This window comes from Bubalus bubalis, chromosome 18 (assembly GCF_019923935.1).
Source record: "Bubalus bubalis isolate 160015118507 breed Murrah chromosome 18, NDDB_SH_1, whole genome shotgun sequence".
Taxonomy (NCBI): domain Eukaryota; kingdom Metazoa; phylum Chordata; class Mammalia; order Artiodactyla; family Bovidae; genus Bubalus; species Bubalus bubalis.
In genome coordinates this window covers 56,681,223-56,709,165 of record NC_059174.1, presented here as the reverse complement: position 1 = coordinate 56,709,165, position 27,943 = coordinate 56,681,223, and the positions used below count along the sequence as shown (strand labels likewise).

At 45.0% G+C, this 27,943-nt stretch overlaps 4 long non-coding RNA genes across 4 annotated transcripts in view; 3 read left to right on the top strand and 1 right to left on the bottom strand.

Moving 5' to 3' along the window:
- LOC123330268 overlaps positions 1 to 27,943 on the top strand; it is a 64,401-nt gene that overhangs the window by 12,896 nt on the left and 23,562 nt on the right. The gene's annotated exons all lie outside the window — the stretch shown is intronic.
- LOC123465107 lies at positions 82 to 1,491 on the top strand. Its single transcript, XR_006640185.1, has 2 exons — positions 82 to 757; positions 1,023 to 1,491. It is a non-coding gene; the product is annotated as an uncharacterized LOC123465107 (long non-coding RNA).
- LOC123330271 lies at positions 8,694 to 10,034 on the top strand. The gene is made up of 2 exons (XR_006640183.1): positions 8,694 to 9,624; positions 9,799 to 10,034. It is a non-coding gene; the product is annotated as an uncharacterized LOC123330271 (long non-coding RNA).
- LOC123465106 lies at positions 10,647 to 12,025 on the bottom strand. The gene is made up of 2 exons (XR_006640184.1): positions 11,696 to 12,025; positions 10,647 to 10,956 (listed from the first exon to the last, which is right to left on the bottom strand). It is a non-coding gene; the product is annotated as an uncharacterized LOC123465106 (long non-coding RNA).

The window sequence follows — 27,943 nt, the reverse complement described above, 5'->3', positions numbered from 1 at the left end:
AACACTGGAGTGGGTTGCCATTTCCTTCTCCAATGCATGAAAGTGAAAAGTGAAAGTGAAGTCGCTCAGTCGTGTCCGACTCTTAGCGACCCCATGGACTGCAGCCTACCAGGCTCCTCCGTCCATGGGATTTTCTAGGCAAAAGTACTGGAGTGGGATGCCATTGCCTTCTCCATAACAAGGGTACATCGCTAATAATTCTTTCTAAGCATCAACCCTCCCTCTCAGGCTCCAAACTAAACCACTCAGTCACTGATTGGCTGGGAGGCAGGCCCGTGCAGTCGCTGATTGGCTGCCGGGTATACTCTTACGTCACAGGCTCAAGAGGCACGCAGCCAGGATCTAGGATGGTTCCCACACAGCCTTCTTTTTGTAGATACTTAGGTCGTCGTGGGGCCTCACGAGGCCTCATGGGGCTGCACTCCGGCTGTTGGCTCTCCTGTCAGTTGTTGAGTGGAGAACCTGCTCTGGCACTGGCCGAACTGGGCTTCCATGAGAGTCGGGCATCTCTGTCAGTCACTGTGACCCTTGGACAGTTAGGCGCCGGAGGTGGGTGAGGCCTCCCAAGGTGGCTGTCTGGCCTGAGAGGCCCCCGGGGCCAATTCTGGATCAGGTTGGGAGGCTCCCTGAGAGCCAGCTCACCAGCTAGTCGGTCAGTTCACCGGTGCCTGTCTCTGTATTCGTCAGCCTGCCACCAAGTGGGTCACCCGGTCAGCCTGAAGAGCAGCCAGGGGATCACCAATCTGCCAATAAGACCGTCAGTCTCTATGTCAACGGAGGATCAGGCTAGTGCCCTGATGAGTCTGCAGTGAGTCCCCTCATAAATCATTTAATCGGATAATCCACCCCCTTCACAGCCTGCCCTGTTAATCAGTCCAATTAGGCTCCCTGTAAATCAGCTTCCTAATAAGCTGATCCCCCTACCAGGCACTCAGTCATTAGTCATACAGTTATCCTGCGTGTAAGCCAGCTAATCGGTTTCACTGTTAGTCCTTGATTTCTCTTGAAAATTCGTTTTCCAGGCTCCTAAGTAGGTCAGTCATCCAAAAGTCAGTCCTGCCCTTACCAAGTCTGGAAAGGTCGCTGCATCTCTTGCACTCTGCTTCGGAAATATACAGACAGAGGTGTGCTGAGGTCAAAGAACCGTCTGGGGCCCTTGGAACCAGAGACAAAGGTAAAATTGAGAGGAGAGGTGACGGATGAAGGGAAATAGAAGGAAAGGGGAAAAGAGGGTGCATGAGGAGTCACTCAACTCACCTCTAAAGGCTGGCAGAGAGGAGCAAGAAGAAATCAATTTTAGAGCTTGGCTAATCATTACATCTCAAGCAATCAAGCTCACTCATATTATAGATGAAGAAATAAAAGGAGGGACTTCCCTTGTGTTCCAGTGGCTAAGACTCTGTGCTCCCAATGGAGGGAGGCTCCGTTTGATCCCTGGGCAGGGAACTAGATCCCATGAGCCGCAACTAAGATGCCATGGAGTCAAATAGATAAATGTAGATTAAAAAAGAAAGAAAAAAAAAAAACCCAGAGAGGGTAAGATAGTTGACCAAGGTTATTTAGTGATTTACTGGCCAAGCCTGGGCCAGGACCCAGACAGGGCTCATCCCAACACCCAAATGCAGTTTTAAATTGGAGAAAGGAAAAGGGAATAAAAATGGCAGTGCAAAAACGGGATGGCTGTAGGGTGTGAAGAAGAGAAAATACTATCATTTCACCCCAGAATCTATGCTCAGTACAGTAAGGATCTCCAGAGCTGCCCCCCTGGGCTAAGCCATTATCACACTTTCTGACTGGCTGCGTGGTCTCCCACTGGTCTCTGTGCTTTCGCTCTAGCCCCTCATGTGGTCCATTTTCCACACAGCAGCCAGAGGGAACTCAACACCAAACTAATCAGTTTACAGTCACGCCTCTTAATACACTCCAATGGAATTGCATTCATATTCCTCCTTGTGCCTTTTAGGAGCTGAGCCCACCTGGTATCTGACCTTGTCTCATGCCAGTCTCCCTTCACTGCCCTTCAGCAGCTCACTTTTTTTTTCTCTCTCTTAACCATGCTAAACTCCTCAAGCTTTGCAGTTGCTGTTCCCTCAACCTGCAATTTTCCTTCCCCCTGCGTGGCCTGGCTTTCCTTCCTCTAGGTTTCTGCTCAAATGTCACTTCCTCCAAGAAGCCTTCTTTGACCACCCTATCTAAACTGTTTCCCCATTGTCCCCCATCCCATAATTCCTATCGTGCTGTCCTGGGTTCTTTTTCTTCATTGTATTTACAGTTATCAAGTTATGCTCACCATCAGCTTGATTTTTGAGGACAGGGATTGTGTCATTCTTGCTTACTGCTAAAACCCTAAAATAGTCCCTGGCATAAAGGAGATGCTCAAACATGTTGGTTGACTGAAAGAATGAATGAAGAGTGCCATCACAAAGGCATGTGCTTCTTGGGACTTCTCTGGTGGTCCAGTGGTTAGGACTCTGTGCTGCCGATGTAGAAGGCCCGGGTTTGATCCTTCCTGGGGGAACTAAGATCCCACATGCTGGCTGTGTGTCATGGCCAAAAACAAAAACGGCATGTGCTTCTCGAGAAAGGTTCCTGAGAAGGGGAAGACTGCTCTTTGATGTAGAGTTTCTGTAGAGTGGTAGGGGATGAGATCAGACAAGGAAAGGGAATGGAGGGAATGGACCATGTTATGCAGAACTTTGCCTTTTACTCTTGAGTGAGATGAGAACCGTTTGGAGAGTTTTGAGAAGAGAAGAGGGCAGGATGATACTGAGGTGTTGATGGAAGCCCTCCAGCTGCCATACGGGGAGTAGCATGTACAGGACAAGATGAAGCAGCCAAGCCAATGAGAAGATCATCGCAGCCATCTGGGTGAGAGGACGGTGGTTTGGGCCAGGGTGGCGGCAGTGCAGTGGATTAGAAGTGGCCAGACTTTGAATATATTTTGGAAAACAACACCAACAGGATTTTCTGACATATAAAAGAGTATCAAAGTGGACTCTGAGGTCTTGATTCTTGATTTCTTCCTGAACCTGATTTTATTGATTTAGACACATATTTCCTAAATTTTAGGTGATTGACTTTTTCCTTTTTATGAGATGAGGGCTGTGTTGCTGCGTGTGTGCTCAGTCTTGTCCAACTCTTTTCAACCCCGTGTACTGTAGCCCACCAGGCTCCTCTGTCCATGGGATTCTCTGGGCAAGAATACTGGAGTGGCTTGCCATTTCCTTCTCCAGTGGAGCTTCCTGCTGCAGGGGTCGAATCCACGTCTCCTGCATTGGCAGAAGGATTCTTTACCTCTGAGCACCTGGGAAGCCCTGACAATAGGGCAATGCTGTTTAAACATTTAATAGCAATTTGTACAGTACCCATAGTGCCAGTTGGCCAGAGAATTTGGGGAGCTTATAATCTCTCCACTCTTGAAAGTTGATGTGGAAAAAGAGAAACGAGTTTTAAGTTCATCTCTAACTGTGTTTGCTCAGAGACTCTGGGAAGATCACTTATTTGTCTGAATTTCCATTTTCTCCTCTGTGAAGAGGAAATCATAACACTTAATTCCATAGGGCTTGTGGAAATAAATGAAAACCACCCAAATGAGAACAAACAGGCTGTTGATTCAGAGCTTGCTGTAGTGAGAGAGCCAGCCACCACCATTTGCATTCGGCAAAGACTACAAAGGCGGGCAGGGCAGTGGGAGTCCTTTAGAGTGGAAGAAAGTGAAGGAGTGTCAGCTGTGTTGGGAGATGATTTTAATCATGAGAAGGTTGGAGGGTTAGCACCTTCTGTGGCTGGATTGGAAAGCATATTTGGTTTTCCTTGGTTGGTTCTGAGCTGGAAACGGGTAGATAATAAGGAACCTGATACTTACGGGCCAAACGCTGACTGTTCTCGGCTAACTGTCACTGCAGTAGTGGTTTGCTTTCCTGGACTAGTTGCTGGTAATTGAGGACCAGAGTCATCTATGTCGTACGGCTGAGACTTGAGGGTCATATCTAGTCTGGCTATTGTTTCTGTATATTCAGTCTCTCAGGTTGTTGACGGGCATGTAAATGAGACTATATGTATGTGAAATTGACAGATACATAGGAAACAATAAATACTAGTTTAAGTTAAAGGTTTTTAAAATCTCATTATGGCCTAATTAGGTGATTCCTTCTTTTTTTCCACTTACTAATCCATCTTTGCTGCCCAAGTGGCTCAGCCTGCAATGCAGGAGATGCCAGTTGGATCCCTGGTTGGGGAACTAAGATTCCGCATGCCACAAGGTGCAGCCAAAACAAAAATAAATAAAACTTTTACATAAATGAAATGATCAATTTTTCATTTCTCCACTGTCCATGGAATTCTCCAGGCAAGAATACTGGAGTGGGTTGCCATTTCCTTTTCCAGGGGATCTTCCTGACCCAGGGATCGAACCTGGTTCTCCCACATTGCTGGCAGACTCTTTACAGAATTGTATGAAAATGGTATATAAGAGAGCATGCACCTACCATCCAGCTTAAAATTTAAAACACTCACCCTTTGTACCCCTTCCCCAACCATATCTCCCACTAAAATCTAGCAATAATTGCTACCTTGAATTTAGCACACATCATTCTATGTAGTAAGGAACTTAATAGAGCCCAAAGAGAGGTCTGGCCTTTGCCCTTGGATTCCAGGAGGTATAATCTCTAAACCCTGGGAAGTCCTGCCTGATGGAGAGTCGCTGTTTGCCTGAGGTCCTGGCGTCACGCTGAAGAGTCTTCAGCTGTGATTAAGGGCAGGAGCTGGCTGCACAAGACAGTTTAACAACGTGATTTCCAGTGGGGTCTTTGGATCCTGTGGTACCAGTTCACCTTCAGAAGGAGCAGGAGAATAAAATCTGCCACAAGGTCCAATAAAAACTCTGGTCACAGGGTTTGGGTGAGCTTCTCTGGTTGTCAGTCTCCTGGGCCTGTTGTCAGGCATTAACTCCAGAACAGTTAAGTTGCTCTGTCTCTGACCCCTCGGGGAGAGGAGAACAGGAAGCTGTCTGGCTGGAACTTTCCCAGACTCTGCCCTCTGTGCTCCTTCTCTTGGCAGATTCTAATCTGTGTCCTTTAGTTGTAAAAAACAGTAACCTAAAACAGCTTTCAGTGAATTCTGGAAGTGGATTCTTTTGTTTCCTATTTTTGGCTGAACGCTGCAGCATGTGGGATCTTGGTTCCCTGACAAGGGATTGAACTCATGACCCCTGCATCAGAAGTGCTGAGTCTTAACCACTGGACCACCAGGGAAGTCCTGTGAATTCTGGGAGTACTTCCAGTGAATTATCAAATCTGAGGGTAGTCTTGAGGGCCCCCAAACTTTCAATAGATGTCAAAAACGAGGGGCTTTTAGGGACCCCTGCAATCTGCAGTCACTGTCAGGAATGAGGCATCTTGCAGACCGTTCCCTAGCTTTGCTGCTGGCATAGAAATGAAATCCACTAGAGCAAACAGGACCCACTGAAGCACATCATTTGGGAAAAGGAAGGATGAGGACACGCGATGATGACTCTGATTCCTGGGTGGCCCCAGGGTTACTCAAGGGTTCCTGAAATACAACTGTTTTGTAATTAGTTACAGGAGGTTAAGGGTTACCTTTTTTTTTTTTTTAATGATGGATACAACATCCAAGAAGTTGACTCACTGGATACATAGGAAAATGCAACATAACAAGAACAAGCTAAATGCATGATCCTGGGTTATTTTTATCTGTAATAGCTAACATGAAAGTAAAGGAAAAGGCCGGGCTGGATCCTGACACAGAGCCCAGTTTGGGTTCTGTCCAGCCCAAGACAAAGCTGTTAGCCTCAGGGCTGCTGCTACTAAAGGGAAGCGTTCTGTTGAAACCACAGGGAGCACAAAACATTAAAGCAATTTACAAGAGAATGAAGAAAGATGAAGGGGAGAGTCAAAGTCTGACAGGGTGGAAATCTTTAAACAGTCCTTAAGAAATGGGATAAATAGGAACTTCCCTGGTGGTCCAATGGTTAAGAATCCTCCTGACAGTTCAGAGGACATGGGTTCCATCCCTGGTCCCAGAAGATTCCACATGTCAGAGGGGCAACTCAGCCTGTGCGCTGTAACTACTGAAGCTCGTGCACCTAAGCCTGTGCTCCACAACCGAGAAGCCACTGCAATGAGAAACCCACATGCTGCAAACAGAGCAAGCCCACATGCAGCAACGAAGACCCAGCCCAGCCAAAAATTAATACATTAATCTTAAAAAAGAACTGGGATAAAGGGGACATTGATGGGGTCAAAACAAAGGTCTCAGTACAGCACGCTGGGAGACTGGGTGGACCCGTGGGAACCCTGGATCATCCCCCAGCATTGAAGGACCTCAATCAAGTCTGCTCTATCTACCCTAGTTTGGGGGAATTTAAAAAGCCACAAGACAGATAGGACAATGAGAAATCTGACTGTAAATCACCTGAGGTGATGGTCCTATAACCTAATCAAGATAAAGATTCATTAAAGGGCCTGGGTTCCTTGGCCCCACTTCCAGCAGGGCACTCAAAGCCATATGCACATTAGCAATAAAACGAAGACATGTTTCTGAGACTCCATAACATGGGAGCCTCATGCTCTGTGATTCTAAAACTTGTTTAGTCACTCAGTCATGTCTGACTCTTTGTGAACCCCATGAACTGCAGCATGCCAGGCTCCCCCGTCTTTAACTATCTCTCAGAGTTTGCTCAAATTCATGACCATTGAGTCAATGATGCTATCTAACCATCTCATCCTCTGTCGTCCCCTTTCTCCTTTTGCCTTCAGTCTTTCCCAGCATCAGGGTCTTTTCCAATAAGTTAGCTCTTTGCATCACGTGGCCAAAGCATTGGAGCTTCAGCTTCAGTATCAGTCCTTCCAATGAATATTCAGGGTTGATTTCCTTTAGCCTTGACTAGTTTGAACTCTTTGCTGCCCACGGGACTCTCAAGAGTCCTCTCCAGCACCACAATTTGAAAGCATCAATTCTTTGGTGCTCTGCCTTCTTTATGGTCCAACTCTCCCATCTGTACATGACTACTGGAAAAACCATAGCTTTGACTATACAGACTTTTGTCAGCAAAGTGATGTCTCTGCCTTTTTGATACGCTGTCTAGGTTTGTCATAACTTTCCTTCCAAGAGGCAAGCATCCTTTAATTTCATGACTGCAGTCACCATCTGCAAAGATTTTGGAGTCCAAGAAAATAAAATCTGTCACTGCTTCCACTTTTTCTCCTCCTATTTGCCATGAAGTGATGGGACTGGACGCTAGTCAGTCCTAATAGGAGTTATAGTTGAATGGGGAAGCTATGGAAATTTAAGAATTGATGGGATTACTGTGGGAGTTTAGAGGAAGATTGGAATGTTTAAATAGATTCCATGGAAAGTCATTGGATCTCCTCCTTTACCTCAATATATTAATAAATAGATATCTTGTATGACTGGGGAACATTTCCCCTTTCTAGTATTACTAAACAGGAGACATATAAATCCTCCCTTCAACCAAAATTATTGGATATAATAAATGGGAACCAATAAAACTGCCCAAACCCACACAGGTTGTTAATTTGAAAAGTACAGCATGTCTGGCGGAAAAAAGAAGTTAGAAGCCCAGTGTCCAATTGGCCTATTTGGATTTTGGAGGACACGCACATATTCAACATCAGGGATTGTTGCTAGCCCCTGTCTATAAAATTACTGGAAAGAAGTCTCGGAATCCTTATGCAGACCGGAGTTTATGGCAAAAGCCAATGAGCTCCACAAAGTGGCGGCTGCTGGAATATTTTACCAGAAATCAATTGAGACCAACCCAATGTCTGAGGACATAAAATAACCTTCGAACCTGAAATACCCATGATGTCTTTGGTAATGCTTGATTAAAATGCTAATAAGGAAGGTCATGCCCAGACATATTTCTTCATTCTGCCTCTTTCCCAGGAATTATTGCAGAATTATTGCAGAAATGGCCCAGAGAGGAAAAGCAGTTGTCTGTGGTTTCCCAATGAATCAGTGTCCTTGCTGCCGTAATCGGCACTCAAACCCTGGGCTCCTGCTCTGAAGTCGGTGCTTTTCAAAAAAAACAAGTGTGTGTGTGTGGGGGGCGGGGGGGGGGGGGATAGTTTCAAGAAAGGTGAAATTGATGTGAACATTTTATCAATGACTATCAAACAAGTTCATTTCTAAGCTCTGCACAGGGCACAGAGGTCTGCTTGATATTTGGATGTCAAGGGGGAGCTGGGTGGCGGAGGGATGGATTGGGAGTTTGGGGATTCGCAGATGCAATCTATTACAATACAGAATGGATAAACAACAAGGCCCTACTGTGTAGCACAGGGAACTATTTTCAGTATCTTGTGATAAACCATAAAGGAAAAGAATATGACAGAGAATATATATATTTATACATATATACATGTATAATTGAATCTCTTTGCTGTACAGCAGAAACGAACATTAAATCAGCTATACGTCAATTAAAGAAAAAAAGATGTGCAGAGCTAGGCTGTGCAGGGTTGGTGTAGCAGCTTTCCAAGGCCATCAAGGAACTAGGCTTCTTGAATTGTTCTGCTAAAGCATCCTGAAGTGAACAATCACCATGAGTGGCTTTCTCCCCTATGGTTACCTCATGGTTGCCAAACTGCTGCTCCACCTCCAGTATCACATCCATATTCTAGCAGGAAAAAGAAGGAAGTGACAGGAAAGAGGAAAGGACAGTATCAGGAAAGCAAAAACTTCCCCAAGAATCCCCAGCTCACTTCCACTAAAGCAATGTCACACGGTCCCCTCTTAACTGCAAAGGAGGCCAAAGTAGTGCTTGAGCAGGCAATATTGCATCCCTAAACAGGTTGAATTTGTTGAGTAATGAAGAGCAGGGTAGGTTACTATCTGGCATCTACACAAAAACAAATCACTCTGTCATGAGGAAAAAATCACTTCTCCAGAAAAGAACAAATAACATCACTTGATAGGGGCTTCCCTGGTGGTCCAGTGGTTAAGACTCCGCCTCCCAGTGCAGGCAACACAGGTTCCATCCCTGGTCGGGGAATTAAGATCCCATCTGCTGCCGAGCAAGTACATGCTCTGTAGCCTGCCTTCTGCAACTGAGACACAATGTAGCCAAATAAATAAATTAAAAAGGAAATCACTTGATAATTCTGGGAAGGGAGAAATTACCCACTTCTGATTGGGTAGGGCAATCAGGAAAGGCTGCGTGGAGGAAGCTGCATTGAACTCAGCTGTGAAATTGAAGAAGGATTTGAATGTGGACAGAGGAGAGTTACAAGATGAAAAGCTGGAAGCTCCAGAGCAGGGGGTGGCTCGGGCTTCAGTGATGTGAAAAAAGAGGACTTAAGGGTGTAGGGTGGGCTTCCCTGATGGCTCAGCAGTACAGAATCCACCTGGAAGGCAGGAGATTTGGGTTCCTTCCCTGGGCCAGGAAGATTCCTTGGAGGAGGAAATTACAACCACTCCAGTATTCTTGCCTGGAGAATCCCAGGGACAGAGGAGCCTGGCGGGCTACAGTCCAAAGGATGGCAAAGAATCAGACACAACACAGCAGCCACACAAGGGTGTAGGGCACCAAGGAATCAATGTGGGTTAAGCATCTGCGGGCCAGATTCTGGCCGGGCTGGGGAGGTAAGAGGGGGTGTGGGCCAGGGTGTAGGGTTGAGGGCGAGGATAGGAGCTCATCAGGGGGTCTGAAGAGCTTCGAGCACAGGAGCCATCTGAATATAGCTAGCACACTGGGAATTCCAAGATTAGTCAGTGTTTCTGCATCTGTTGATCACTCTCCATGGCCTGTCTCCTCAGGTGGTGAAAATGAATCATCTGGAGGTCAGCAGTGGAGGAGAGACAGGCAAATTCTTCATTCCCCCAAGTAACCCAGATGGAAAGTCCAAGATCAAGGGCGACTCTTGAGGGGGAAATGACCCCTTTCCTCCAGTAACCCCAAACAATTCCAATGGCAAAGTACGTGGAAATGCTAAGGACTGATTCCTCAGTATTGGAGACCTTGAAGAGCGTGACTATCCCTTATCAACCCACAATCTCACTGGATGGACCACGTGTCCGACCTGTTCTATGGAGAGTGAGGCAGTTTCATGGTGTTCTCACTCAGAAATCAGCAAGCAGTCTTTGCTTAAGATGAATGCCCAGTCCACGTCCACTGGGATGGGGAAGAGGAAAATCTAAAAATGTTCTTTGAATGGGTAGTACGTGGTCCTGAATTGAGGCAGGAACACAGTAAACCTCAGGCATTCATTGTATGCCTTTTCCAGCAATGATAGTGTGAGACGGGCTCAGGGAGTCTCTGTTTTGCAGACTAGGGAAGAGTAGAAGGGGAAGTGACTTGTCAGGAGCATCCAGACAGTGATGGAGGGAAAAATCTGACCACAGGTGGGGCTGGAAGGGCCAGAGCTGGGGACGCAAGGAAGGGAGGAGCTGAGGGTGAGAAGTCTAGCCTGGGTGGGGGTGGATGAGGGATTGCAGGCAATGCAGATCCTCAGAGGAGACTCCTTTGCTATCCGTCTGCAAAGTTGAGTGTTCGGTTCAGGCCAGATGAGGAGAAAGGGTGAAGGGCAACTGGTCTGTGAGGCCTGACTCCTCTGGACGTCCAAACAACATTTTTTTTAATATATAATTTTGTTTATTTATTTATCTTTGGCTGTGCTGAGTCTTTATTGCTGTGCGGGCTTTTCTCTAGTTGCAGTGAGCAGGCTTCTCACGGCGGTGGCTCCTCTGGCTGCAGAGCACAGCACCTAGGGTGCCTGGCCTTCAGTAGTTCTGGCTCATGGGCTCAGTTGTGGTTCTCGGGCTCCAGAGCACAGGCCCAGTGGTTGTGGCACACGGGCTTAGTTGCTCAGCGGCCTGGGATTTTGGTTTTGGTTCCTCAGGGTTTTGGTTCCTGCATTTCTAGAATGTCTCCTAGATTCTTCTGCTTCTTACAATAGAGTTTCAGATCCCTGCTTTCTAGGGGTAATGGGAATACGTGAGTTGAGAAAGACAGACTTCATGATGATTCATTATGATTTTTAACCTTCCTCTCCACTGAGATAATCTTCATCCTTCATACTGCTGCTGCTGCTAAGTCGCTTCAGTCGTGTCCGACTCTGTGCGACCCCATAGACGGCAGCCCACTGGGCTCCTCTGTCCCTGGGATTCTCCAGGCAAGAATACTGGAGTGGGTTGCCATTTCCTTCTCCATATAGTGTGTGTGATATTCATACATGTTAATCAATAAAACTGAATGGTTTCTGGTGACACAGTTGATGTGTGATGAATGGTTTACCTACCACCGACATTAACCTCTCCCACCTTATTTAAGGTTGCAGGGAAGAATACATAACAGTGAACTATTAGGTAGCACAGTGGGATGACATCTGTTACTGCCCTTAAGCCTCATATAATTTGATCATATATTTCCCATCATTTATCCATAGTACTTTTCCCCTCTCTGTAACTGCTGGGACATTGTGATGGTTCTAACAAGAAGGATCATACAGAGGACTGTTGAGAGCTTCCCTGACTGCTCCCTGCTGTTGCTGCCTCAGCGTCTGTCTGGGGAGCAGGCAGCCTGCAGGTCCTTGAACTCACACCAGCCAGTCCTGTGAGCACCTCCACTAAGTGACCCCCTTCCTTGATCGGCAGTCTTGCTGAACCCCAGGGTCTACTGCACAGGCCCCCGTTCAATGACACCCTCAGAGCTCACCAGATTCCTGCTCCTCTGGTTTGAATGGACCCATCCACGCTCAGCCTGGGGAGCCCACAGCACTTCACCCAGGGTCCCTTAGAAAGGCCGGAACCCCAAGTACTGGAGCTTTCTCTGCCTGGTTCTAGCCTTGACCTCCCTCAGGGGGCCCTCAAGGTTTGCTGTTAATTCACTCACGACCTTGAGTAATAAACTCATCGGCATCAATTTCCATTGTGCTTTTTTGTTGAACTGAGACTCTCCATTCCTGCTGGAGGTTCCTTTTAACAAAGGTAAATTTAAGAAAGTCACAAAAATATAATTAAAGCCATATTTATCAAAATCTGGAATCATATTTATACAATTTTATGCTATCTATTTCTTGGCACATGTACTTTGTCTCAACTTATGGAACACAGTATTTCATGGCTTTGACCTACACTGAATGCAAAATGTAAATATATGAAGGTATATTTTAAGAGTATGAAACCTAAGAAGAGCAGTGTGGGTATATGTGTTTATACAAATGTCTTTTGCAGAATTTAGAAATGTTAAATCAAAACTGGTCACTTCAAAAGTTTTGATGAGTTACTAACTAAAAACCTTAGATTCATAAAGTAAATCTAATTTGTTTACTTTTCATTGAATTCATTTCTCCCATATTTCATGAATCCTTGTTTTGAGATTCTTTCCATGCAGATCCCATTTTGCTTACTGCCCTGTTAATTATTAAAAATCTATTTTGTGGGGTTTTTTTTTTTAGTTCAAAATTTATAAACTTTACTTATCTGCTCAAGGATTTTAAGAATAGCTTTTATTAAATTTCATGGAGGTCAGAAATTAGTTTTAAGATGAGATTAATTTCCCCATGAGCATATTAATTTGATTTTGTTTAATATGTTCCATTCCTTCCTTCTTAATTTGAGAGGAACACTAAGAGAATCTTTTTTTTTCTGATTGTTTCTTTCATTTCTTACAATTGACTTCATCAGGGTTAAACAGTGGCTCAGTGGTAAAGAATCTGCCTACTAAGGCAAAGAGTCAGACATGACTGAGCGACTGAACAACAAAAACAAGGCAGAAGACACAGGTTCGATCCCTGATCTGGGAAGATCCCTCATCAGTTCAGTTTAGTCTCTCAGTCATGTCTGACTCTTTGTAACCCCATGAACCGCAGCATGCCAGGCCTCCCTGTCCATCACCAACTCCCAGAGTTCACTCAAACTCATGTCTACCGAGTCGGTGATGGCATCCAGCCATCTCATCTTCTGTCGTCCTCTTCTCCTCCTGCCCTCAATCCCTCCCAGCATCAGGGTCTTTTCCAATGAGTCAGCTCTTCACATCAGGTGGCCAAAGTATTGGAGTTTCAGCTTCAGCATCAGTCCTTCCAATGAACACCCAGGACTGATCTTTAGGATGGACTGGTTGGATCTCCTTGCAGTCCAAGGGACTCTCAGGAGTCTTCTCCAACACCACAGTTCAAAAGCATCAATTCTTCTGCACTCAGCTTTCTTTATAGTCCAACTCTCACATCCATACATGACCACTGGAAAAACCATAGCCTTAACTAGACGGACCTTTGTTGACAAAGTAATGTCTCTGCTTTTTAATATGCTGTCTAGGTTGGTCATAACTTTCCTTCCGAGGAGTAAGCGTCTTTTAATTTCATGGCTGCAATCACCATCTGCAGTGATTTTGGAGCCCAGAAAAATAAAGTCAGCCACTGTTTCCACTCTTTCCCCATCTATTTGCTATGAAGTGACGGGACTGGATGCCATGATCTTAGTTTTCTGAATGTTGAGCTTGAAGCCAACTTTTTCACTCTCCTCTTTCACTTTCATCAGGAGGCTCTTTAGTTCTTCATTTTCTGCCATAAGGGTGGTGTCATCTGTATATCTGAGGTTACTGATATTTCTCCCGGCAATCTTGATTCCAGCTTGTGCTTCATCCAGCCCAGTGTTTCTCATGATGTACTCTGCATAGAAGTTAAATAAGCAGGGTGACAATATACAGCCTTGACGTACTCCTTTTCCTATTTGGAACCAGTGCATGCTGCAGAGTAACTAAGCCCGTGCGCCACAGCTATAGAACCTGGGGCCAGAGCCCACAGGCCACAACTCCTGAACCCTCTTGCACAACTACTGAAGCCCACACACCTGGAACCCGTGCTCCCCGACAAGAGATGCCACCAAAATGAGAAGCCCACAACCGCAACTAGAGAGTAGCCCCGCCTCACTGCAGCTAGAGAAAAGACCACACAGCAATGCAGACCCAGCACAGCCAAAGATAAATAAATAAAATCAGTTTTGAAAAAGAAAAAGAATTCAATAGATTGAGGCTATAATCTGAAGTAAGAGGTAGAAAATATACAGGATGAAGAATTCTTCGTGTGGAGAAAGGGTACAGGCTGTCGTGGGACACAAACTGAGACTCTAAATTTAGGAGAAAAATCTATGTGTTTTATTGCTGAGTTATCTCCAGTTTTTGTATTTTCCTTGTAGGTATTTTTGCTACATGAGTCACACTCATGAGCCTTCCTTGTCTGTGTTATGACTGCAGAGTTCTCGGTGTTCTCACATGTGTCATCCGTGCAGGACCTGATAGGATTTTATGAGTGCTTTTGAATTTTTCTCATGCATTGAGAAATCAATTTTAACTGAAGAAATTGATGCCACTTAGATTTGAATGCAACTTTCTGATCCCTTAATTGAGATAAAAGGGGAACAGCATCAAGTTCTAGAGGTTTCATTCAGGCAGTTATAACTGACCAAGATGTGCAAAAACATCCTTTAAAAAAAATTTATTTATTTTTGGCTGTGCTGGGTCTTCATTGCTGCACAGGCTTTTCTCTAGCTGCAGTGAGGTGGGGCTACTCTCTAGTTGCGGAGAGGGGAGCTACTCTTCCTTGAAATGTGTGGGATTCTCACTGCGGTGGCTTCTCTTGTTGCGGAGCACAGGCTCTAGGGCACACAGCGTTCAGTAGTTACAGCTCCTGGGCTCAGTAGTTGTGGCTCCTGGGCCCTAGAGCACAGAATCAATAGTTATGGTGCAGGGGTTTAGTTGCTCCAAGGCATGTGGGATCTTCCTGGATCAGGGATCGAACCTGTGCGTCCTGCATTGGCACAAGGATATTTTTACCCACTGAGCCACCAAGGAAGCCCCAGATGCTGTGTGTGATGCTGTTTTTCTTAGGGAGGAACATACCACCCATTGAGAGCACACATGAGAGCTCTCTGGAAATGCATGGAGGGAACTACAAGGAAGCTCTCTTTGATCCCTCCAAAGTCTTACACTGCTAGTGTGAGGGAGGAGGGGAGGGGGATGTGTTCTGATGAACAAATGACAGATATGAGAATGTGGCAAATACAGTAGGTTTCTGAGAATCCAGAAAAGAAAATTCTGTCCTCCTGAGTTAGGAGAGTTTCTGGGCAGCACAGAACACTAACACCACTAGACAGAGGTTATTATACTTTCCCAGACTTAGATCTGGGAAAAATGGAAACAGTGACAGACTTTCTTTTCTTGGGCTCCAAAATCACTGCAGATGGTTACTGCAGCCATGAAATTAAACGACGTTTGCTCCTTGTAAGAAAAGCTATGACAGTTCAGTTCAGTTGCTCAGTTGTGTCTGATTCTTTGCGACCCCATGGACTGCAGCACCCAGGATTCCCCGTCCATCACCAACTCCTGGAGCTTGCTCAAACTCATGTCCATCAAGTGGGTGATGCCATCCACCATCTCATCCTCTGTCGTCCCCTTCTCCTCCCACCTTTAATCTTTCCCAGCATCAGGCTCTTTTCCAATGAGTCAGTTCCTCATATCAGGTAGCCAAAGTATTGGAGTTTCAGCTTCAGCATCAGTCCTTCCTATGAATATTCAGGACTGCTTTCCTTTAGGATGGACTGGTTGGATCTCCTTGCAGTCCAAGGGACTCTCAAGAGTCTTCTCCAACACCACAGTTCAAAAGCATCAGTTCTTTGGCGCTCAACTTTATGGTCCAACTCTCACATCTGTACATGACTACTGGAAAAACCATAGCTTTGACTAGACAGATGTTTGTCGGCAAAGTAATGTCTCTGCTTCTTAATATGCTGTCTAGATTGGTCATAGCTTTTCTTCCAAGGAGCAAGTATCTTTTAATTTCATGGCTGCAGTCCCAGTCTGCAGTGATTTTGGAGCCCAAGAAAATAAAGTCTGTCACTGTTTCCATTGCTTCCCCATCTATTTTCCATGAAGTGATGGAACTGGATGCCACAATCTTAATCTTTTGAATGTTGAGTTTTAAGCCAGCTTTTTCACCTTCCTCTTTCACTTTCATCAAGAGTCTCTTCAGTTCCTCTTCAGTTTCTGCTGTAAGAGTGGTGTCATCTACATATCTGAGGTTATTGTTCTTTCTCCCGGCAATCATGAATCCAGCTTGTGTTTCATCCAGCCCTGAATTTTGCATGATGTATTCTGCATATAAGTTAGATAAACAGGGTGACCATATACAGCCTTGATGTCCTCCTTTCCCAATTTGGAACCAGTCCATTTTTCCATCTCCAGTTCTAACTGTTGCTTCTTGGCCTGCATATATAGATTTCTCAGGAGGCAGGTAAGATGGTCTGGTATTGCCATGTCTTTAAGACTTTCCACAGTTTGTTGTGATCCACACAATCAAAACAAACATAGCGTATTAAAAGTGGAGGCATCACTTTGCTGACGAAGGTCTGTCTAGTCAAAGCTATGGTTTTTCCAGTAGTCATATACGGATGTGAGAGTTGAACCATAAAGAAGGCTGAGCACCAAGGAACTGATGCTTTCAAAATGTGGTGCTAGAGAAGACTCTTGAGAGTCTCTTGGACTGCAAGGAGATCAATCGGTCCTAAAGGAAATCAATCCTGAATATTCATTGGAAGAACTGATGTTGAAGTGAAGCTCCAATACTGTGGCTACTTGATGCAAAGAGCCGACTCATTGGAAAAGACCCTGATGCTGGGAAAGATTGAAGTCAGGAGGAGAAGGGGATGACAGAGGATGAGATAGTTGGATGGCATCACTGATTCAATGGGCACAAGTTTGAGCAAACTCTGAGAGATAGTCAAAGACAAGGAAGGCTGGTGTGCTGCAGTCCATGGGGTTGCAAAGAGTCGGACCTGACTGAGAGACTAAGCAAGAAAGCTCCTGTTAAAACTTACTATTGGGGGTACTTTTAGGGGGAGAAATTTATAAATTTCCATCTTTCTGTGGACATTTTTCATTTAGGCTTTCTGTAACTACCTGGGAATGGGTCCATATTGGTAAAACATATTTTAGTGGAAAACATCTTTATCACCACCTAGACTTCCAAATTAGTTGGCATTGAGTTGGACAAATATATACAATAATTTTTAATATAAAAATTGCTGTCATCATGGTCTTCCTTTTAATTATAGGGCTTAGAAATCCTCAGGCAGTTTGGTTCTATTTCTCTGATCATACTTAAGCGATGCTGAAGCTCAGGGGTCAGGAAAGAACTCACTGTTGGGTAGAAAAATTTCTCAGAGGAACAGAGAAGTCAGCACAATACAAGAGTTTCATTGCCAGGCTCTCAGCTGTCAACTCAGCATTTCCTGCTCATTCCATATGAGAATCTATCTGCCTCCCCAGATCGTATAAAAGAAAAAGCCTCTCAGAGCACTGCAGTGGTCTCTTTGGGAATGACAAGTTGATTGTAGTTTTTGGGGGGGGAGGTTAATTAACAGTTTTTAGAAAGTTAATTAAAAGTTTTACACAAGTATCCCCTTGTTCCATGAGCCTACCTTCTCATTGCAGCTAAAAGTGAAAAGATAATCGCAATTCTGAGGGAAGAGGAGGTCATGGAATCACAAATCCATATCTAGGGGTGTGACAGCCTCCATCTAACACAGGTGCTGATTTTCAACCAGCACACCTCCCCCCACAGTGTCCTGGCAACAGAAAGGAGTCAGATACCCATTTTCTATTTCAATCTGAGAGGAAGAGTCTGCAGACAAGGAGTATCAGGAACTGGGATAAGTGGTTATTTCAGATAAAAAAGAAATTCTTCAGGGTTCAAATCTAGTCCAGTGCCAAAGCCACACAGAAAGGATTCTGACTCTTGAGCTGGACCAGTACAGAGAGGCCAGGACTAGAGATCCAACAGCAATCCATGACCGCTCTGAAGTTATAGTGTATAATTTCGTGTACTCCACAATGACCTTGATTCCTGGCATTGAGTGTGAGTGACAGTGCAGCTTGACTTTTAATTTTCTTAAGAACCATAGGGTTTTTTCTTTTATTTGTTTATTTTTGGCTGCACGGAGTCTCCACTGGTGCATGGGCTTTCTCTAGTCGGGGTGAGCAGGGCCACTCCTTGTGGCGCCCAGGCTTCTCACCGCAGTGGCTCCTCCTGCTGCAGAGCACAGAGTCTAGGCGCTCAGTCTTCCGTATTGAAGCATGTGGGCTCAGGAGTGGCAGTGTGCCGCTCTAGAGAGCAGGCTCAAAAGTGCCGGCGCACAGGCTTAGTTGCTCGAGGACATGTGGAATCTTCCCGGACAGACCAAGGATTGAACCTGTGTCCCCTGCACTGGGAGGTGGGTTCTTATCCACTGTGCCACCAGGGGAGTCCTTAAGAACTGTAGTTTTGAACTCAGTCTGAAGTTCAGCCTCGTTTACTGACATCAGAGATTCCATTTTCGGGGTTATTGCCGGTGTGAGTGCCTATGACACCTTCTGCTTCTAGTAATGAGTAAGATGAATCTACAGGTCACTTAGTCCTGTGCAGAAATGGTGAACCCAAATGACAGTTCCTGGTATAAAACTGTTTGCTTCATCTCTGAGTATGTGAAGTGCTTAATGGAGACAGTAATTGTTACCTCCTGAAAATGTCTTAGGTCTGTTAAATTGATGAGACTGTTTTCCCTATTGAAGAAAAGGAATCAGCACATAAGAAAAGTCTACATTTATAGTAATGAGTTTCAGATAGCCCCTGCTGCTGCTGCTGCTGCTAAGTCGCTTCAGTCGTGTCCGACTCTGTGCAACCCCATAGACAGCAGCCCACCAGGCTTCCCCATCCCTGGGATTCTCCAGGTAAGAACACTTGAGTGGGTTGCCATTTTCTTCTCCAATGCATGAAAGTGAAAAGTGAAAGTGAAGTTGCTCAGTCGTGTCCGACTCTTCGCAACCCCTTGGACTGCAGCCTACCAGGCTCCTCTGTCCATGGGATTTTCTAGGCAAAAGTACTGGAGTGGGGTGCCGTTGCCTTCTCCGTCAGATAGCCCCAGTCAGGCTCAAATATACCATGATACTTTCACTCATCTAAAAATATTCTACTATCAATTGTTGCTGTTGTTCAGTTGTAAGTCATGTCCAACTCTTTGTGATCCCATGAACTATAGCCTACCAGCTTCCTCTCTCATTGGGATATCTCAGGTAAGAATACTGGAGTGGGTTGCCGTTTCTTTCTCCAGGGGATCTTCCTGACCTAGGGATTGAACCCATATCTCCTGCATTGGCAGGCAGTTCTTTACCACTGAGCCACCAGGGAAGCCCAAAATATAATGACACATTACCAAAAGAGCTCAATATCTATTTAAACTATTGGGTGAACAGAGCTACCTGGATTTGGCAGATACCACAGTGATTAAATGTGCTAGATTTGCTATGAGACAAGTCAGGTTTAAGTCCTTTCTTGCCTATGCTGGTTTAGTTGCTAAGTCATGCCAGGCTTCCCTGTCCTTTACCATCTCCCTGAGTTTGCTCAAACTCATGTTCATTGAGTCAGTGATGCCATCCAACCATCTCATCCTCTGTCACCTCCTTCTCCTCCTGCCCTCAATCTTTCCCAACATCAGGTTCTTTTCCAGTTAGTTAGCTCATCACCTCAGGTGGCCAAAGTATTGGAGCTTCAGCTTCAGCATCAGTCCTTCCAATGAATATTCAGGGTTGATTTCCTTTAGGATTGACTGATTTGATCTCCTTGCTGCCCAAGGGACTCTTATGAGTCTTCTCCAGCACCACAGTTTGAAGGCATCAATTCTTTGACACTCAGCCTTTTTTATGGTCCAACTCTCACATCCATACATGATTACTGGAAAACCACAGCTTTGACTCGACAGAGCTTTGTCACTGCTATCTAGACCTTCATAGCAGTGATTCGCTCATTTATAAGAGCTCTTTTTTCCAGATTTTTTCTGCTTTTATTTTATTCACTTTACGTTAATTTTTTATTCAAGTTTGTCGGGGCAGTCTGAGCGTGGGTTGGAAAAGAATTTCCAGACACAGTATTTCAGAAGGGAGCACACTTATTAAGAGCAGGGAGCAGAGATAATGAAGGTGCTACAAATGCAGCTGGCTGGAGAGAGCCGGTGCTTTTCGTGGGTTAGTAGCTGATTTTTATAGTCTCAAGACCAAGAAGATTCCTGCTGGAAGGCTAGCATTAGGTAATTGGATAGGGCACTATAGGGTGACTACCAGGATGGGCATTTTTGCCTAATTTGGGGTTAGGCAGTCTGCTGGTGATGATGGCAAGAGATGGGGCCAGAGCTTTTGGCAGTGGTTACAAAGGGGTTTTTCCAATAGTCACATATGGATGTGAGGGTTAGACCGTAAAGAAGGCCGAGTGCCAAAGAATTGATGCCTTTGACCTGTGGTGATAGACAAGACTCTTGAGAGTCCCTTTACAGCAAGGAAATCAAATCAGTCAAGCCTAAAGGAAGTCAACCCTGAATATTCATTGGAAGGACTGATGCAGAAGCTGAAGCTCTAATACTTTGGCCACCTGATGTGAATAGCCAATTCACTGGAAAAGACCCTGATGCTGGAAAAGATTGAGGGCAGGAGCAGAAGGGGGCAACAATGAATAAGATGGTTGGATGGTATCACCAACTCACTGGATATGAATTGAGCAAAGTCTGGGAGATACTGAAGGACAGGGAAGCCTGGCGTGCTGCAGTCCATGTAGTCGCAAAGAGTCAGACACAACTGAGTGACTGAACAACAACAAGGGGGCTCAGACAGTTCCGGAGATGACCTTGTTTCTGGGCTCCATGACTGTGGCCTTGGGGCAAGACTCCACAGAGCATGGTTGATTTATAATGTTGCAGTAGTTTCTGCAGTACAGCAAAGTGAATCAGTATACATATACATATATTTAGTCTCTTTTAGATTCTTTTGCAGCATAGATCATTACAGAGTACTGAGTAGAGTCTCCTGTGCTGTGCAGGAGGTCCTTATCACTTGTCTATTTTACATATAGTAGTGTGTATACGGGGCTTTCCTGGTGGCTCAGACGGTAAAGAATGGGTCGGGAAGATCCCCTGGAGAAGGAAATGTCTACTCACTCCAGTATTCATGCCTGGAGAATTCCACAGACAGAGGAGCCTGGCAGGCTACAGTCCATGGGGTCACAAAGAGTCAGACACGACTGACAAGTAACACTTTCACTACTTCAGCGTATGTATATCTATCCCAATTTTCCAATTTATCCCTTCCCCACTTCCCCCTCAGTAACTATGTTTGTTTTCTGCATCTGTGATTCAATTTTTATTTCATATATAGGTTCATTTGTACAATTTTTTTTAGATTCCACATATAAGTGATATCATATGATATATATCAGATCAGATCAGTCACTCAGTCGTGTCCGACTCTTTGTGACCCCATGAATCACAGCACACCTGGCCTCCCTGTCCATCACCAACTCCCAGAGTTCACTCAGACTCACGTCCATCCAGTCAGTGATGCCATCCAGCCATCTCATCCTCTGTCGTCCCCTTCTCCTCTTGCCCCCAATCCCTCCCAGCATCAGAGTCTTTTCCAATGAGTCAATTCTTTGCATGAGGTGGCCAAAGTACTGGAGTTTCAGCTTTAGCATCATTCCTTCCAAAGAAATCCCAGGGCTGATCTCCTTCAGAATGGACTGGTTGGATCTCCTTGCAGTCCAAGGGACTCTCAAGAGTCTTCTCCAACACCACAGTTCAAAAGCATCAATTCTTCGGCCCTCAGCCTTCTTCACAGTCCAACTCTCACATCCATACATGACCACAGGAAAAACCATAGCCTTGACTAGACAGACCTTTGTTGGCAAAGTAATGTCTCTGCTTTTGAATATGCTATCTAGGTTGGTCATAACTTTCATTCCAAGGAGTAAGCCTCTTTTAATATCATGGCTGCAGTCACCATCTGCAGTGATTTTGGAGCCCAGAAAAATAAAGTCTCACACTGTTTCCACTGTTTCCCCATTATGGAAACCTCTTAGTAAAATAAAAACAAGAAGGTAATATATCTCTGTGGAAATGAATAATAAGTGGACAAGATTAAATTTCACTTGGTGTAACACATGTGGCCCATGCCTCATTTTTCTGTGCAGGAAACTCTAGCTCAGAAGGCAAATATCCTTCACAGCGAACTGGAAGGATGGCCACCAGAGATTTTGTAATAGAATTGATCTTCCTATCCCAGAATATATTTGGAATCCTGGGAAATTTCTCTCTTCTTTACCATTATCTCTTCCTTCACTTCACCGGATGCCGGCTAAGATCCACAGATCTGATTGTTGAGTATCTGCTTATAGCCAACTCCTTGATCATGCTCTCTACAGGAACTCCAAGGACAATGGAAGTGTTTGGGTGGAAATATTTTCTCAATGATACTGAATGCAAAATTGTTTACTATATCCAAAGAGTGGCCAGGGGAGTGTCCACTGGTAGCATCTGCCTCTTGAGGGTCTGCCAGGCCATCACCATTAGTCCCAGGAACTCCAGGTGGGGACAGCTTAAAATGAAAGGTCCCAAGTACATTGGACCCACTATTTTCCTCTGCTGGGTTGTGCACATGCTGATAAATATTCAATTTACTAGGTATGTGAAAGATCAATGGAGTAACAGAAACATCACAAAGAAGAAAGATTTAGGATTGTGTTATGGTTTGATTCATAATAGAATCAGAGTCTTACTGAATGTAGGATGGTTTTTACTTCCTGCTGTTTCATGTCTGGTGTTCATGATCTGGTCCAGTGTCTCCATGGTTTTCATCTTGGACAGCCAGAAGCAAAGGGTGCAATACATTCATAGGACCAGCATCTCTTCAAGATCTTCCCCCGAACCTAGAGCCACCCAGAGCATCCTTGTCCTGGTGAGCACCTTTGTGTCTTTGTACAGTGTCTCCTCCATCTTTCACATTTGTTTGGCTCTTTTTAACAATCCCAGCTGGTGGCTGGTGAGCTCTGCTGCACCCATTACTGCATGCTTCCCAACTGTAAGCCCCTACATTCTCATGAGTCATGGTTGCAGAGTACCCAGGCTCTCCTTTTCATGGATAAAGATGAAATAATCACCTAATCTTATGTTGTTTGGCCACTAAGCTGTGTCCGACTCTTTGCAATCCCATGAACTGCAGCACACCAGGCTCCCCTGTCCTTCACTACCCCCAGGTGTTTGCTCAAATTCATGTCTATTGAATTGGTGATGATATCTAACCATGTCATCCTCTGCCACCCCCTTCTCCTTTTGCATTCAGTCAATTTGCATATCAAGTGGCCAAAGTATTGGAGTTTCAGCTTCAGTCTCAGTCCTTCCAATGAATATTCAGGGTTAATTTCCTTTAGGATTGACTGGTTTGATCTCCTTGCAGTCCAAGGGACTGTTAAGAGTCCTCTCTAGCACCACAATTTGAAATCATCAGTTCTTCAGTGCTCAGCCTTCTTTATGGTCCAACTCACACATCCATACCTGACTACTGGAAAAACCATAGCTTTGACTAGATGGACCTTTGTTGGCAAAGTAATGTCTCTGCTTTTTAATATGCTGTCTAGGTTGGCCATAGCTTTTCTTCGACAGAGCAAGTATCTTTTAATTTTGTGGCTGCAGTCACCATCCACAGTGGTTTTGGAGCCCAGAAAAATAAAGTCTGTCTCTTGTTCACAAGGGGCTCATAGTGTATAGTTTAAAAATGGCCCATTGTGGTGACCTGACAAACAGGGGATGAAGTCACAGTGACCAAATTGCCATGGTGACATCCTGTTTTTTCCTTAAGGTGATATCCTGTTTCCCTCTGCTGGTGCCAGTTTCTCAACACTTACATGACCCCCCAACCATGAGACCCCTTCAACTCCCTGATAACAAGACCCCAGCTGTGGGCTAAAGATACACTAAAGGCCCCTCCCTTCGGGGCACAATTTCCCATCAATAAGGTATAAGAAGGGTTGGCAGCAAAGAGAGAGCACTGGCTTCTCTCCAAGGCCAGCCACTTTCTCTCTTCCTATAACAAATCTTTCTCTGCCTGACTGCCCAGCTCGCTCTCTTTGTCTCTATGCTTGTCTTACATCACAGTTTCCTCTTTTTCCCCATCGATTCGCTGTGAAGTGATGGGAGTGTGTGTCATGATCTTAGTTTTTTGAATGTTGAGCTTTAAGTAGAAAAAAAGAGAAAAATATCATATATCAACACATATATGTGGAATCTAGAAAAAGGTATAGATGATCCTATTTTCAAACTAGAAGCAGAGACAAAGACATAGAGAAGAAATGTATGGACACCAAGGGGGAAAAGGGCGTGAGCGAGATGAATCGGGAGATTGGGATTGACACGCATACACTATTGATGCTATGTATAAAATAGATAACTGATGAGAATGTACTCTGTAGCACAAGGAAGTCTACTCAATGCTCTGTGGTGACCTGGGTCAGAAAGAAGCCCCAAAGGGAGCGGGTATATGTATGTGTGACTGGTTCATTTTGCTGTGCAGTAGAAATGAACCCAACTTTGTAAAGCAAGTGTACTCTAGTAGGAATTAATTTTAAAAATTTCAGTGTTATCCAAGGATTGGCAGAGGTGGGGCTATGAATATTCTGTGTCTAGAGGATTTTCTGGACAGTGAAAATGATTTGTGGGAACCTTTTATTTTTTTTACTGGTCAATTTTTTAATTCAAAGAATTTCTAAAAGAATAGTCCATAACATGGGTACCAGATGTCTCAAGAAATATTTCGGTCCCTTGAACTCCATGTACCATTGAACTGGGAAGTATTGAAAAGTACATTGAGAAGGGTCTTTGGTTTTCATATTATTAAGTCTGAATACTATAAAACTCCTAGAGAAAAACATACGCAGAACACTATTTGACATAAATCTCAACAACATCTTTTTTGATCCATCTACTATAGTAATGGAAATAAAAGCAAAAGCAAACAAATCAGACCTAATTTAACTCAAAAGCTTTTGCATAGCAGAGGAAACCACAAATAAAACAAAAAGCCCACAGAATGGGAGAAAATATTTGTGAAGGATGTGACTGACAAGGAATTAGTCTCCAAAATTTACAAATAGTTCATGTAACTGAGTATCCAAAAAACAAACAATCCAATCAAAAAATGGGCAGAAGACCTAAACAGACATTTCTTCAAAGAAGACATACAGATGGCCAAGAGGCACATGAAAAGATGCTCAGCATCACTAATCATTAGAGAAATGCAAATCAAAACTGCAATGAAATATCACCTTACAACAGAATGCCCATCATCAAAAAAATCTACAAATAAAAAGTGCTAAAGAGGGTCTGGAGAAAAGAGAAGCCTCCTTGGTGGGAACATCACTGTCAGAAAGAATGTAAACTGGTACAGCCAATGTGGGGAACAGTATGAAGTTTCCTTAAAAAAAAAACTAAACAAAAATAAATGGAAACCTTTAATAATGGATACATGTCATTATATGTTTCTCCAATGTCACAAACTGTACAACCCTGAAAGTGAGCTATAAGGTAAAATATGGACCTTAAATACTTAGGATGTCACTATAGATTCATCACGGAGAAGGCAATGGCACCCCACTCCAGTACTCTTGCCTGGAAAATCCCATGGACGGAGGGGCCTGGTGGGCTGCCGTCTATGGGGTCGCACAGAGTCGACACGACTGAAGCGACTTAGCAGCAGCAGCATAGATTCATCAGTGGTAACAGATGTACCCCTATGGTGGAAGATGATGATAAAGAAGGAGGTTATACATATGTGGGAATAAGAAGCATATGAAAATTTCTGTACCTTTCTCTGAATTTTGCTGTGACTCTAAACCTTCTCTAAAAAAAATCTTTAAACTTTAAAAAATACATTGTTATTGGTGCATGCACACTTCATAGGATATTTGAAGAGATTTAATGCTCTCAAATAATATTTAGAAAATGGGTATGTTTCCCGTTTTATTTTTATCTCAATTAATGCACTTTATAGATGTGATAAAATATCAGGTAAACAGTAGGGAGAGAACAAACTATAGCCACATAATCCTTTTCTTTTTTAAAAAAATATTTATTTATTTGACTGAATCAGGTTCTAGTTGTGGGAGCATGGGCTTAGTTGCCCTGTGGCATGTGGGAGCCTAGTTCCCTGACCAGGGATCAGACCTGCATCCTCTGCATTGCAAGGCAGATTCTTAACCATTGGCCCACCAGGGAAATCCCTCAAACAATTCTTAAAATGTAGAAACACACATGCAATAGGGCAGCAACACCAAAAAAAATTATCATCTGCTAATTCAGTTACAATGTGCCTTTTTACTTAATATTAATCACTACTTCCTTTGTGTATCATCAAATACACATTTATGGCATCATTTCCAAAGGCTTTGGTCCCTTCCCAACAAACATTTTAATCCTCCATGACTGCCTTTGGTTCATTGTCAAAGAAAGCTGTGATGTAAATACCTTCGTGCCCCTGGTCTCTGAAGATGGAGGCCCCCTCACCTGCGGGTAGATGGTCACAACGCTAATCATTTTGTGAATGAACGTGGGCCCAGGAGGTCTTCCCCAGGTGGCTCAGTGGTAAAGGACCCACCTGCCGATGTAGGAGACCCAGGAGATGCAGGTTCCATCCCTGGGTCAGGAAAATCCCCTGGAGAAAGGAATGGCAACCCACTCCAGTATTCGTGCCTGGGAAATCCCAAGGGCAGAGGAGCCTGGAGGGCTATAGTCCACAGGGTTGCCAAAGAGTGGGACACGACTGAGCTACTGAGAAGGAAAGCACGTGGCCCCAGGAAGGGGATGGGGAGACAGGACCCAAGGACTCAGGGTAACTTTGGGAAGATCTCGGAGAGCAGAGCCTCACCACACCCCCGCCCCACACACACACACCCCGCAAGGGCATCATGTGACTTTGTGCACCACTCGCCTCCCACCTCCCCTTCCCCAAGTGCAGCTCGAGGCCACGGAGGGCAGACCCCAGGAGGAGCCCCTCCTGGGGCATCAGGCGGAGGGAGCCGGTGTTTTCAGAGGTTCCAGCCCCGCACCCTCACCGGCTCAGGGCTCCCAGGTGTGCTATGTGGGATGGCTCCAGCTCAGTGCCACGGAAGACAGGTGTTATAGGAGCAGCGTCAGCACCCACAGGGGGCTTGTTCAACGTGTCATTTCATGGGTTCCCCTCAAACTGGCTAATTCATAGCTTCTTAGACTGGGGAGGGTTTGTATCCACTTTAAAGCTGCAGAGAAAATCTTGAGGCAAATCATCTAGGGTCCCAGGAGGATCCTTTTCGCAAACTCCGGCCCCTGGTCCTGGAGGAGCATCAGCGCTGCTTGTCTTCCTGCTCCAGGCGAGGCCCGGGCTGAACACGGGGCTTCGGGCGCGTCTGTGAGAGCTCAGAGCCAGCTTCAGGCCGGGACGGGTGGCGGGGTCTGCTGTTCTGGGGTCGGGAGGGGACGTCAGTGCCGCTCACCTATCCCGTGTTGGCAGAATCCGGGGAGAGAACCCATGTGGACAGCAAAGGAAAACTTGACGTGCGTCTCCGGGAGGAGCTGATCGTCCTGAGTCTCTCCTGAGACGAAGGGCAGGAGAGGTGGGCCCTCTCAGCTTTTCAAGCTCCTTCTGCCTGTGGGCGTGTTGCGAGCAGGCGAAGACGCTGTGCTGACGCCTTGGAAGGTGTTATCTCATGATGCTGAGGTGATCCTTCCCCATGACCTTGAGGGGAAAACGACCCAGGGCAGGAGGAAAAGAGGAGGAAATGGCAGCTTCTCGGGTAAATGTCTGTCCTGGGTCAGAGGCTATGTCTGCTTTTCCTCCTGAAATGCCCTGGATTAACAGTTTACAAACCTTTCATTCTCTACTTCTGATGTTGCCTATTGACGTGGTTTTCAACTGCTAAATTTTTTCCCCTTTTATTCTGATGATGGTCAAGATCAGAGCTTTAGAATGTTTCTCCCTCACGTCCCAGAGCCTTTTCTCAGGTGTCTGTCAGCATCAAGGCTGCCTGGAGAACTTGAAGCATTCTCACCAAAAAGTAATGACTTTCCTTGTGGCTAAGAATCCTCC